This window comes from Callorhinus ursinus, unplaced genomic scaffold, assembly GCF_003265705.2.
Source record: "Callorhinus ursinus isolate GAN/ISIS: 27379988/994484 unplaced genomic scaffold, GSC_fseal_2.0 scaffold11, whole genome shotgun sequence".
In the NCBI taxonomy this organism is placed as follows: Eukaryota; Metazoa; Chordata; class Mammalia; order Carnivora; family Otariidae; genus Callorhinus; species Callorhinus ursinus.
In genome coordinates, this window is record NW_027397073.1 from 41141522 (window position 1) to 41155800 (window position 14279).

Consider the following 14279-nt stretch of genomic DNA (forward strand, 5'->3'; position numbering starts at 1 on the left):
CCTGAGATCACAAATGAGATTTAAAAATGGCAGTCAACAAAGAACTTTCTGGTAACCCTACTTCTGCTCCCTCCCCAGACTTTTACCAGGAATGTGAAAATGGCATTTTATAGTAAAAGGGAAAAGGAAAGTAAAGCATGGAAAAGGAAACTCAACAATCTCTTCACACATATCAAACCACATCTTGGTGAGGGGGGGAAAAAAGGCATCTTCATACTGTTCATCACTTGCGGAGCTGAGACTGTTTGCAACCTACAATGAGAGTTAAAAAAACTTTAAAAAAATAAATCTCATTGTGATCAGCAATGTTGAGAGGCTTCCTGGTGTCCTCATGTAGCAAGAGGCCAACTGTTCATGAGAATATTTACAGTTTGTGTGGTGGGGAAATGAATCCCTTCTGGTTGCATTCCATGAGTTTTGTTAACTAAAGATGTCAGTCAAAATATGTTTTATGTAAATCATGGTATGTGGTAGTGGTACATGGAAGGAGGAAATTAAAATTTTCTCTAAAGCTTTTCACTGCATTTTCTGACTTTCTAGCTTCAGTTTCACAGCTCAATACTTTAAGCTCTTCCTCAAGAATGTCTAAACAACCTTGACCTAAAGTCTTTTCATCCACCTGCCCTTCAAGCATCTAGCCTTGGGTAAATCCTGCTGCTTCTGTTCACTTTGTCTGTACACAGACTTTTCAGACTGCCGGGGAAAATCACATACCTGAGCCAACTGGTGACACTGCATATTCATGGTCACCTGTTTCATCAGTGTTCTGACAGTGATTTCAATTGAATTGTGTTTCACCTGGCAGTGTTCCTTCTCTTTCTTTCTTTCTTTCTTTTTTTTTTTTTTTAAAGATTTTATTTATTTATTTGTCAGAGAGAGAGAGAAAAAGAGGGTACAAACAGAGGGAGAAGCAGACTCCCCGCTGAGCAAGGAACACGAAGTGGGACTCAATCCCAGGACCCTGGGATCATGACCCGAGACTAAGGCGGACAGTTGACCGACTGAGCCACCCAGGCACCCCCTTTCTTATTTCTGACAGGAAATATTTTATCTTCTGTACTTGGTTCCTTTTCTTCCACTATCCCCTTCATTCTCACTAGATGATCTAGCCCCCTATTTCACAAAGAAAATAGACCTCTCTGAGAAGTAATGTCCAATTCTGGCTTCCAACAAACAAACAGTCCTAGCTGCATCTACACACACCTATTTCTTTCATTAAAAGGAATTTCTTTCACCAATGTCAGGTCTATATTTGCTCCTGCATTTTAAGGTGTGTCTTGCCCTAACTCTTTGGGACTATTTATTAACTCACATTCTTCTAGAAAATCAAACTGTCTCTGTTATCCAGGAACCTTTTCTATTTTCATGAGTTTGTTCAAATCCCCAAAAAAATTGCAAATAGAAAAAAGAAAAGCAAGTTCTTTCATGTTAAAAAAAAAACAGCAATGATAATACACATACATGAACACCAGCAAAAGTGAACAGAGGTAAATATAAAACAGAAACCAATACTCATTTATTGCTGGTATGAGTGTGAAATGATTAAACCTCCATTGGGAGACATTTTTGGCATATTTATAAAAGCATATATCCTTTTTCCTATAATTCTAAATCTGGGAATTATCCTATGAAGACATTTGTACATACATAAAAGGAATATACACAAGTTTATTTATTGCGATATTGTCAGTGAGAAAAAATGCAAGTCAAATCAACTCACTGCTGAAAGCATGAGCTAGATCTGCATTTCACTCCTAGAATATATCCAAGGACTGCTAGGAGCTCCTCTTTGATCCTTTTTCCTTCATGTACTGTACTCCCTCCACCTACTATGCTCCAGGCATGTTGTTGACTTTCTTGCTGTTCTTCCACATGTCAGGCATGTGTTAGAAAAAGGCCCTTCCCTTGGACTGGAACACTGTTTCCATATTGCCTGCCTCTTGCAGCTAGAATATAAAGTCTATGAAGGTTTTCATCTTTACCACTTTTGTTCATTGATAAAGGTCTGACTTAATCCTGGCACATAGCAGGTACTTAATAAATGTTTGTTGAATTAATGAATAAATGTAGATCTACATTAAAGCTGAGTGTTTGGGTAAAATATAGTAAACCCATAAAACAGAATACCATGCACTGCAAAAAACACAAATAATGATTATGATTTCTCTGTTCTGTGGGATATGTTATAAGGCATAAGGTATATGTTAAATGACAGGAAAACAAAAAGAGATACAGAGATACAGAGTGGTACAGTATGCTTGATGTGTATAAAATGTAGAAAAAGAAAATACTAGTTCATAGTTGTTTTCATTTTCATACAAAAGCTTTAGAAATGTATTAAGATATTTAGAAGTTTAATAATTGTTCTCATACGCATTGTTTTGAACTCAGTCACATGGCCACACCTAAGTGCCGGGAGATCAGATAGATGTAGACTAGCTAAACCTTGAATCCAGCTCTTCATTAAGATGGAAGAGGAGAATGATCTCTTAGGGACAGCTGAAGCTGTCCTCTATGGTCTTTAAGAAAGTACTGTCTATCCACGTTGACTACAGAGTACAAATAGTCTGATTTCTCCCAGAATTTCTAAACTCAGGGCTTTTTCTTTTTTCTTTTTTTTTTTTTTTAGTTCTATACTTGAAAGGCAACTGCTACTTAAACCCTTAAATAATGCCAAGTGCTAAAAGTTTCCCCTTGTCTTATCTCTTCCTTTGAATTATTCATAGAAATCTGCAATGGTGTTGCTCTTAGTATCTCCAAAATGCCTGCCCCAGCCTTTATGTAATCCTTTCTACAAACTTGCCTTTCCTCAGTTTTTAAATTTCACAGGCTTTGAATAGCTTGGTCTATTTCAATAACAGCCAAATATTCCTTCCTGCTACTTCTTTTCCTGAGTCCTGTGAACCTTATATATAAACTGGGAGATGTTTCTGGGGTCTCATTTTCCTCTATTGCTTTTCTGGTCACTTTCAGCCCTGACATAAATCTGGCTGCTTCTTGAGCAAACTTCCTTGTCTGCATGCCTCTCAAGTAACACAAGGTCAGGAAATGGAATAGATGCTCTCCCCACTCCCCATTGTCACTTTCAAGTCATTTCTCTTCATTTCTCTTTCCAAAACTCTTAGATCCTTTGACATCTGACAAAATCCCCATCATCAATCTACATCCTGGTCCCACAACTTTGTTCACTGAAGATCTTAGATCCTGCCCCACTGTTTTTGTCTGTGACTCTCCTCCATGTAGGTGTTCCTTCTGACTTCTTGACATCTCAGTGTTTTGATCAGTCTACCAATTGGAGTCCATGTAGGAAACATTATCACCCCTTATGGTTCATAAGGGAGAGATTTTGATGAAAGGACAACTTATATAAGGGAAGACAGTTACAGGAAAAATGATGAAATAACCTGAGAAAAATCAAATAAAAAACAAAAGGAGAATAGAAAAAGTAGCAGACAAGCAAGCAAGAATTCAATAAGAAAGAATGACAGAGGAAAAGAAAGAGAGATTATCTAGACAAAGATTCAGATTTCAGTCCTGCCATTTATCAGTTATGGACTGTGATTGTATCAAGAACAAGGTTCCGTGATACAATTCTCGTCTTCAGTTGACCAATTCAGGATTTCCTTCTAAATTTGATGCCTCCTAAATTCTCCTGGTAGTGGTCTCTTTGCATGTCTCTCTGTTGGAAGGCAGTAGGGTGTCTGGCAAATAGACTGGTGTAAAATAACTGTTTCTGTAATGATTGAATAAATGAATGAATGGATGGTGAATAAGCCAAATTGACTCACTTGTTGGTTTAAATCTGGGGTTCATAAAGCTGTTTCAAAGACAGAACCTTTTGAAGGAAATTGCCACACATATCTCGGTGCTGTGATGCCATTACGCTGTCCCACACTAAGATAAATGTGTTCACCCACACATTCTGTATAAGCCAGATGTCACAGACCTCACTAATCTGTAGTTATAACTATATTAATCACTAAGTTATGACAGATCAAGAATCTTTAAGCCTGTTTGCTAGAAATTACTTCTCAAAGAGCACTGAAAAAGATGACTCACTAATCTTTCAACCACAAGGGGTCCTGTTTTTCTTCTTTTCTTGCTCCCACTTGCCCACTTCAGCTACCTCAGTACCTTTGCATCTGCTCACACCTTCCCCTGGAGTTGTTTTACTTAGACTCTTTGAATAAGTGACCCTACTCTCTATTCAGGTTATAGCTCAAATATTCCTTTCAGAGAAAACTCACCACCCATCCTTCAGCTCCTTGCCACCCTGTTACTTTATGAAAGATCAGAGTATCATTTAAAATAAATAAATAAATTGTATATTTGAAAGAGTCAATTGATTATCTGTTTACCCATTTAAAGTTTTACCTACTTAAAGTTCTCTTTCCCTTACCAAATTATGGACTCCCCATAAGGAAGAACGCTGTTTGTCTTTATTGCTGAATTTCCACAATGTAAAGACTCTGTGTGTTCTCTTTAAACATCAGATATATGGGGGCGCCTGGGTGGCTCAGTCGGTTAAGTTTCTGCCTTCAGCTCAGGTCATGACCTCAGGGTCCTGGGATCGAGTCCTGCATTGGGCTCTGCTCAGTGGGGAGCCTGCTTCTCCCTCTCTCTCTGTCCACCCCTCTGCCTACTTGTGCTCTCTCTCTCTGTCAAATAAATTAATAAAACCTTTAAAAAAATAAGCATCATATATAGGTTGTTTCTATCTTACATATGACTTGAGATCAAAATCATAAAATTCATTAATAGCCCGTACTTACTCCATATCTATATTTCATAATATATGACATATATGTTGTACTGATTGAATAGTACTTTCCTTTACATGTAAGAAAAGGCTGTATATTGATAGGTTACTAATACAAGGGTCATTTATATAAATATGCTCTTTATTTGGAAAAAAGATTTTAGAATAGCCTTTTGAAAAACATTGACTTGTCTTTAGGTTGTCTAATAGGGAAGCATTAGATGCTTTCTGACATTTACTTATTATTGCCAGAGTTTGAGCTCTCAGTCAAACACATCACTCTCTCGGATATGGAATAAAGACATCTTGTGCATTTACACGCAGGGCTTGAAGAGTGGAAATTTAGTCATTGAAATTGATGTTTATTAAAATGAAAAAGAAGCAAATTCTATGTATCTTCTTTCAAACCACATGCTTTTAATAGGGAAGCATAACTGCTTAACAGTATAATGCAAATTAGTACCTGGCATCCTACATATCTGCATTTTGTATTATCTCCATTTCTCATGCTTAAAGTAATGATATTTGTTTACTCATTTACCCTATTAATGACAAGTTCCAGGGAATAATATCACATCTTTTTTTTTTTTTGGCTAAGCATTTTAAGTTGTAGCTGATAAAATATGAAATCCTCAGATGCTGTAATGAAGTCTACTCATGGCTCTGTCTCTGCAGGATTGGCCCCTAATACTCCATAATCCATAAAGGACTCCCATATAGCATTATGGGGAGCTCAGTTCTGGAATATCAATAAAATCTGAAAAGGGGAATGTATGTTTGCTTTATGTCTCAGATTTCTGAGATGTCCCATCAGATCCAATTTTTATTTTCTCTTCATGGTACTATATAACATTTTACCTTCAGGGCTGCTTGCGATTTTCATGCCAAACCTCTCCTTAAAAATTTTACTAACCTAGAGATTTAAGAAGGGAAATAAATGGACTAGTAAAGATTGGCTTTGTGGTCGATATCCATTTCTTAGTGATAAGATTTAGACAAAGGAATTTCTATGATGTCAGAATAGAGCAGAGATTGTCAACTACTCACAAATATAACCATAAAAGATAATAAATCTCAGGATAATAACACTATTAAATGTGCCCTTTCAGCATAGATACAAATGTTTCTTTATATTTAATATCTTGCAAGTTCTTCTGATATTTAATTCAAAAACTGTGGGGAAATGAAGTATAGTATTCTGGCTCTGCTGCAGTTATTCTAGAATCTGTCAGATGCCCTACAGTAGGAATCCAAGTTGTACTTGATTGATGAGTTTCACTGCGACTTTGCTGGAACCTGATCCAGTAAAAAGGATACAAGCAACTTCTTCTTCTTCTTCTTCTTCTTCTTCTTCTTCTTCTTCTTCTTCTTCTTCTTCTTCTTCTTGCTTCTGCTTCTTCTTTTTTTTATAAGCAACTTCTTTTCAAGATAGTTAAAGGAGTAACAGTCATGGAAGCAGTTCAACTTTGGTATTAAATTGGTGGTTTGAGGGGCGCCTGGGTGGCTCAGTCGGTTAGGCATCTGCCTTCGGCTCAGGTCATGATCCCAGGGCCCTGGGATCGAGCGCCGCATTGGGCTCCCTGCTCAGCGGAGAGCCTGCTTCTCCCTCTGCCTGCCACTCCGCCTATCTGTGTTCTCTCTCTATCTCTCTGTCAAATAAATAAATAAAATCTTTTTTAAAAAATTGGTGGTTTGAACTAGACCACCAAGTTTAATTCTAGCTCTGAGAACACACAGGTCTGGCCATAATATTACACACAATCCAGGGCATTTCATGAAACACTACTAATAGATGCCAAAGCTAACGCCTTTGAGAGTTGAATAGGGATCATATCAGTAGCTTGGTGTTACTTCAGGCTTGTAAATACTTGGAACTCTCAGTAAACTTTTAATACAAGTTCTGAATCACTAAGGGATTGAATGTATGTAGTCATTTTATAGTCTTTTTATTCTCTCTCTTTTCTTAAGTAAGTACTTATGGGAGTTTTGCTGATTAGTCAGTAAACTCGAAGTCTGCGGAAAAGCCTACAAAAACTGCTAAATCAGGAAGGATTTTTTTTTTAACACGAGTTGAAATGTTCTTACTTAAAAGAATAAGAAAAGCTATTGAATATTTTACCTTGAAAATGGTTTTACTAGGTGTCTATTTTCATTCAATATAAAGGCATTGAAACACCTATGCCACATACCCAAAATCAATTTATCAAGTAGCTATGTTATCCTTCTGGGTAACATACTTCTCAGTACTTTTGAATAAAGTTATCAAGCAATTTGGATAAATCACTGCTAATAAAAGTTTATATTTTTCTCTCTGATCTTTATTGTACATATATGAACATCATTTTGTTCATATTTGGTAGACAAAAATAATTTACAAGAATAGAAAGTTTTTTGCTTCAAGTTAAACTTGGTACATAAATTTTTAAAAGTAAAAATAGCTTATTTATTTATACTATTAAAAAATAGTAAAAATAGCCTGGTAGCCCAATTGGTTGGGGATCCGACTCTTGGTTTCAGCTGTGGTCATGACCTCATGGTCATGGGATCAAGCCAGACTGGGACTCCGCACTCAGCAGGGAGTCTGCCTGAGATTCTCTCCTTCCTTCTCTGCTCTGCCTCTCCCCGCTCACCCTGCTTGCACACACTCGCTGTCTCTCTCTCTCTAAAATAAATAAATAAAATCTTCAAAAAAATAGCTTATAAGTTTAAGCATTGATTCGCATACAAAAATTTCTGACGTTTACTGTGGGTCTGACTCTGTGAACATCTAATAATTAGTGAATTTTGCTGGAAATTTTTGAAGGGTTTTATTCATTTTCTTATTCGGGTAAGATTGCTCATACAGTTACAGTACCTGAGCATTCCCGGTACTTCCTGCTGTGTAACGATCACCTCAGAATTTAGTGGCATAAAACCATAAACCTTTTACTATGCTCAGAAATCTGTGGGGCAGGAATTTGACTATGTACTATGGGGATGGCTTATCTCTAAGTCTGGGTCCTCAGCTTGGAAATCTCAACTAATGAGGGATTACTCAAAAGACCAGGAATTGGAATCATATGGAAGCTATATTACTTGCATATTTGGCCCACGGGTCGGGTGCCTGTTATGAACAAACAATGAATCATGGAACACTGCACCAAAAACTAATGATGTAATATATGGTGATTAACATAACAATAATAAAAAAAAAAAACTTGGGCTCAGATGCGGCTGCTGACCTGAGCTCCTAACCTACTCTTTTCCACATGACTCAGGCTTCCTCAAAGTATGATGGCCTGAAGATACTCAAACTTCTTATGTTTGTCCCCAGAGTCCAAGAGCAAGTGTTCCATACAGCAAAGCAAAGGACACATGAACTTAGTCTTGAAATCTCACAGAGTCCCTTCTGCCATATTAATGGAGTCAAAACAATGACAAACCAGCTCAGATAAAGGGGGAGGGGGACCTCCCTACAATGAGATGATTGTCAAAAAATGTGTAGCCATGTTTCCAAAACAGCACCTTCTGGTATCTAAGAAATTATGGTTTTCTTTAGTCCCATTGTCTAATTATTAATTCCCAATAAATATACATATATTTTTATTTAACTGAAGTTAAACATATACGTGCTTTTAAACTTATTGGGAAGTGTTGGGATCATGATCTGATCTCATGCCTAACTTAATTGAAGTGAGTGGCACAACATGGGAGGAAGTTCATTCTCATTACTAGGTCTCATAGGTGGAACACTCTGGAATTGTGAAAGAAGCCTCTTGGTATCTTACCAGCATCTTCTTTCTCAGAGAGCTTTTTTGACTGATAATTTGTCTTTCAATTCTAGCCTTTCAAAACTTCAGAGTCCCGTCAAGAGTTTTACAGACAATGAAATCTTTCAAATAAGTCAATTCATAATTTGTAATGGCAATAGAGACAATTAAGATCACCAAAGGTATAGAGGTTTTATTTTCTATTGCCCCTCCCTTTGAAAATTAATATGTTTTCAAGGACCAGGATGATAAGCTATGTCTTATATCATATCACTAGTTTTTACTGTTACACATGACCCACGTCACATGTATGCATCTATGCATTCATTAGAAATAATGAATGGAGAAGGACCAAAAAAGAAGTAAAGTGGAAGTAATATAATAGTAATTATTTTGGATGGGAAGGTGCACCGGAAAGAAAAATAAACTGACGCTATGGAAGGAATCACGAGTGAAGGTGAGAGAAGCACTTTTATAATCACCACCAGGAGAAAATGTCTGTGGCCAGAGGACAAAGTGTACTGGATACCTAGAGAAGTGAAAAGACAAGATTGAAGTAGCCAGAACTAAGCATCCTTTATACTTAAGTTCTATGACGGTAAATGGTAGAACCTATCTTCTGCTGTACTTGATGAAGGGGAATAAGATTACATTCCAACTGCATGACCAAGACTATCCTGGACTAAGAAGCTACAAGTAGTGCATAAAGTTAAGCTTTCATCCTAATGATTGGGGAAGATGGGAGCTAATGCTGGGATTTTGGGGAAGTTCTTTATTATCCAGATCAATTATAAGAAACACCCTGACTCCTCCCACAGTTTAAGTGAGGCTACAATGAATACGAAAAACATTTTCAAATGCTTCACATCCAGTTTGGAATGCAAATACTGACAGCCTGACTGTATCGATTATAATCCATTTATCTGTTTCTTCAGTAGTCCCTAATATTTAATTCTCTGAAATATATCCCCAAGGTTGATATCATGACAAATACATAATTTTCTAGACAATGGAGTCTACATGATTTCAGTACATTGCCAATGACAAATGTGTGGAACCCGTGGTAGACACAGCAATGTGCTGCCCAAATTCTGCTTCATAGAAGGACTCAATGACCAGCCGCTGGGATGATATCCTTCAGCTGTTGATCCACTCTGAGAAGTCATGCCCTTTCCGGGGTGTCTATAGCCAGCGTCTGATGGCGGTGAGGGACACTCTCCTGGCCATTTGGGACAACCCTGCTGGGTCATTTAGCACCAGCTCTCACTGCTCAGTCAAGGTTGTTGCCAGACCCGCATCCCAGCTGAACTTGTTCTTTTGCCCACTCTTGTTCCCTTCCTCTCCTGTCCCCCAGGCTTGATTTCAACCAAGATCACTCCCTAATAAATGTCTTGCATGCTAAACTCTACCACTGAGTCTGTTTCTAGAAAACTTAACCTTCAGTAGAATCTTAAAAATTAAGGTTAATGAAACCTGAATATAAACTATCAGAATACACTTATATGCAAAAACACATTCTACTAGAAAAGGAGTAACTTATTTTCTCTGTAAAAGAGTTTCTCTCCCAATTGCTTATGTCATTTTGAATTAAAATAAATCACTTGCTGATAGTAGAAAGTGTCAGTGTCAATGTCAGTACACATTTCAAAAGCATGCTTGGAATAATGTGTTGAGTAGAGGCTTGACAAATGTACATTGACTTGCTAGATAATGCTGCAGCCATATAACGTAATGGCAAATAAAATTGTTTGAAATGCCACAAAATATGTGATAGTTTTCCTTTATAGAAGTGAAGCAGGGTAGACAAGCTTTAACAGTAACAAAATCATTCTTAGAAAACTTCCCTTAATGTAAACAAACTTCAATGCTCATAAAGACAGCTAGTAGTCTATAGATTCTTCTCGATGACTTAAAATGAAAAAAGGCAGACTAATCTGGAACCTATAATGGGAATAATTGACCAAGATGAATGAAAAGGCCACCATTTCTCTTTGTGAAGTAGAAAACGCCAGGTTTATCATTTACTAGCTTTTCACGTTTCTTCTTAGTTCAGGATTTTATTTGTTTTTGAGTATATGTGTTTTTAAGGTATTTTTTTCATTTGTCCAGTCTTTATTATTATACTGATAATACTACAAAAAATCATTTCTTTGTGGTTGTCTTTGTGCTTTATTCATGTTTTTTCTTCTTCTTCGCTAAAATGTAAACACATTCTGGAACATATGAAGACTTTTATCATAAGTACATTATTCTTAAAAATGGGAAGTACTTATTGAAAGTCATTAAATAAAAAAATGCAAGCTTGTTTTCCCCTCTTTTAGTAGGCAATTACTGTATGCATTTTAACCTACAAAATATGATTGCCACATATCTTAAAGGGCATCCTTCCTATATTGCTAAATATAGGCACTGTTTTATTTAACATGATAAAATTGTACATTTATGTACAATTAAAAAAGTCTGTATTAAAATACAGACTTCTGTTTAAAACCTTGTGTTGTTTGTTTATACATTACATATATATATATATGGCACATATATATATAATGCATTTTATGTTAATGTAAAAGAAATTAATTTTATTAGAAATAAGGCTTTAATTACATACAACAGAGAAGAATAGTCAGTTAAAAGATGTTAGATCAAATAACATACGTATGCACCAGAAAACTCTTTTTTTGAGAGACGGAGAGAGTGCGAACATGCGCACCAACGCAAGCAGGGGAGGGTGGCGGGGAGAGAGGTAGAGGGAGAGCGTGAGAATCTCAAGCAGACTCCCCACTGAGTGCAGAGCCCCATGTGGGGCTCAGTCTCTGGACCCTGAATTCATGACCTGGGCTGAAATCAAGAGTCAGATACTTAACTGACTGAGCCACCCAGGCACCCTCATCAGGAAAGAGGAGGTCCATTCATTCTAATTAGATCTCAAGTTAGACCATTGCAGGAAGTCCTGAAAAAACAATTATGAACCAATTCACTACTAGTATATGCGACACAAGGATACAGTAGGAAATCCAACCATATGCCTTAAAGAATAATCTCCTACTACATGAATGGACAGGCTCAACTTCACTATGTTGTAAAAAAAAAAAAAAGTACCGTGTTATCATAAGTTAGTATTCTTTTTGTCTTTCATAAGACATCTGTTGAGCAATTTCTAACTGCCAGACAGTCTGCTAGCAAAAAACTGTTTTCAAAAAATTCAAAGTCTAAGGGTGAGAAATGACAGATTCTTAATTTCAAAGTGGGCACATTTAAAAAATCTAGTGTATTATTATAGTAATTCACGGTTGGGATAACAAAAGCACAAATGGAGTGTTTAACATAAAAAAATTGAAGTCATACCATAATCAAAGATAAAATCTAGGGGTGCCTGGGTGGTTCAGTCAGTTAAGCGACTGCCTTCAGCTCAGGTCATAATCCCGGGGTCCCATAATCACAGGTCCCTGGGTGGCCTCCCTGCTCAGCGGGAAGTCTGCTTGTCCCTCTGATCCTCCCCCACTCATTCTCTCCCCCTCTCTCTCTCTCAAATAAATACAATCTTTAAAAAAAAGATAAAATCTATTATATCTATGGGCTAATAGGAGTCTTTTCTTGGGACAAGTATACCCCCTTTCTACCTAAATGACATTGACTTTTCATGGTCCTATCTAAAGTGATTCATTTCTGCACTGTATTCCATTTCTTCTATCCTATTCAAGAAACTTGACTCAGATACAACCTCCTCACTTGAAGATATGCCTCCTCATTATTTATAACACCTTATTAGCACCCAAGTCCCATCCCCTTATTAGCACCTGAAAAAGCCGTTACTACTTTCTATTAATATAACAGCACCCCAGCTGGTCTTGAGGGTTAACTTGATTCAAGTAAACATACTTCTTACTTGCTGACCTAAGGCCCCTGATCTGTAACAGAACTAATTTACTTTCTTTGAGATTTGCAGACCATTGGCCTTGAGGAGTGAAGAACCAGAACTGCTTGGGTTTTCTGATTAGCCTAGCAATTTTTTTAGCAAAATGTTTTTCTTTCTTCTAGGTCACATAAATGATTTGACTGACCTCCCTCTGTGTATCTGTAGACCTTGCCCTCCTTTGTAGAAAGAACACAGTACCTCTGCACTTCATGGAACAAGAACCTGACGCCCTCACACAACCACCGAGCACTGAGATCACGTTTGTAGCTGGCATTATCGAGTCTGCATGTGACTAAGAAATGTTGTAGACCACTGCACTCCCTTTCCTGATTAACTACCTTAAACCCCTTTAAAAGTCCCTGGGCCAGGAAAAAATCTCAGAGTTGGCTTTTGGACAAGAGTCCGCCTTCTCCTCAAGTTGCTGGCCTCCTGAATAAAGCTCGTGTTCCTTCCCAATCAAAACTCATCTCTTGAGTGATGATCTTTCAGGTGATGGGCAGCTGAACTTGGGTTCGGTAACATTAATAAACAGCAACAATCTCTAGATACCACTGCCTTCACTGAACATTATTCTATTTATCTGCTTTCTTTTTAAACTTTAAACTCTGCAGGAAAGCCATCCATAGGCACTGTACCCAGCCTTTCTTCTCCTTTTCTCTCTTAGATTTAGTCCAATCAGAATTTCACTCCACCACTCCAAAAGTGCTCTGGTCAAGATTATCAATTACCTCTATGTTTTTAAATTCAACTTTCTTATCAATAGCAGTCAACATGGTTGATCATCCCTCCTCCTTGGCACGCTTTCTTCATATGGCTTCAAGGGCACCATCCTCTCTTGGATTTCTTCCTACCCCCCATTGGCTGTTTTAGCTCTATTTCATTAGATGGTTTCTTTTTTCTCTTCAATCACTTAAAGTAGGTGTGACCCAGGGATAAGTCTTTGATTTTCTTTTAATTTTTATCTAAAATGCTATCCAGTGAGATCACAGAGCCTCACACAAATCTCATTTCTATCCTGACTACTCCCAAATTCATATCTTTAGTGCAGACCTCTTTCCTGAACTTCAGACTCCTAGATCCATCTGTGAACCACATACATACATACATACATATATATATATATATATATATATATAAAATGATTAAAAAAGACAATTTAGGGGATACAAAAACACTTTATTGAACACTTCGTGAAGCAGGCAGTCTTTACTTTCAAGAATTTGGAGAACAGCAGAGTAGGGGAAAAGACTGCAAGCTTTTATAGAAAGAAGCAAGAGGGAGACAAGGAGGAAGTACTCAGCTTAAGGGGTTGCATATCTGACCTTATTTAGAAAGATCAAGAAACAAGAAAATAAGTATAAAGCTCAGAGGTGGCTTGCCATTGGCTGACTGCATATACTGCATTTCTGGTCAAGTGGAACATTTACCAGGATACTACAGTTATCTAAGTTTTTGTTGACAATGTGCCCTGGGCAGGAGCATCTCCATTTTAGGCCTGGAAATTTATTTCAACAATATATAAATCTTCTTAGCGTTAACCCTTCACGTTTCTATTTCCTCTTCCTTGCATATTGGATCTGTTAAAGAATTTTTCTGTTGGATCTATCCTCACGTTCATACAAAATAAAATTATTTGTCTTTATCTCCTCTAATACCAGACCACCACCATTTTTACCAATCACACTGCTGCCGAGTCCCTAACATCTTTTCTCTTCTTTGTTAAAGATTTTATTTATTTATTTGGGGTGGGGGGCAGAGGGAGAGAAAGAATCTCAAGCAGACTCCATGCTGAGCACAGAGCCGGAATCAGGGCTCCATCTCACAAGCCTAAGATCATGACCTGAGACAAAATCAA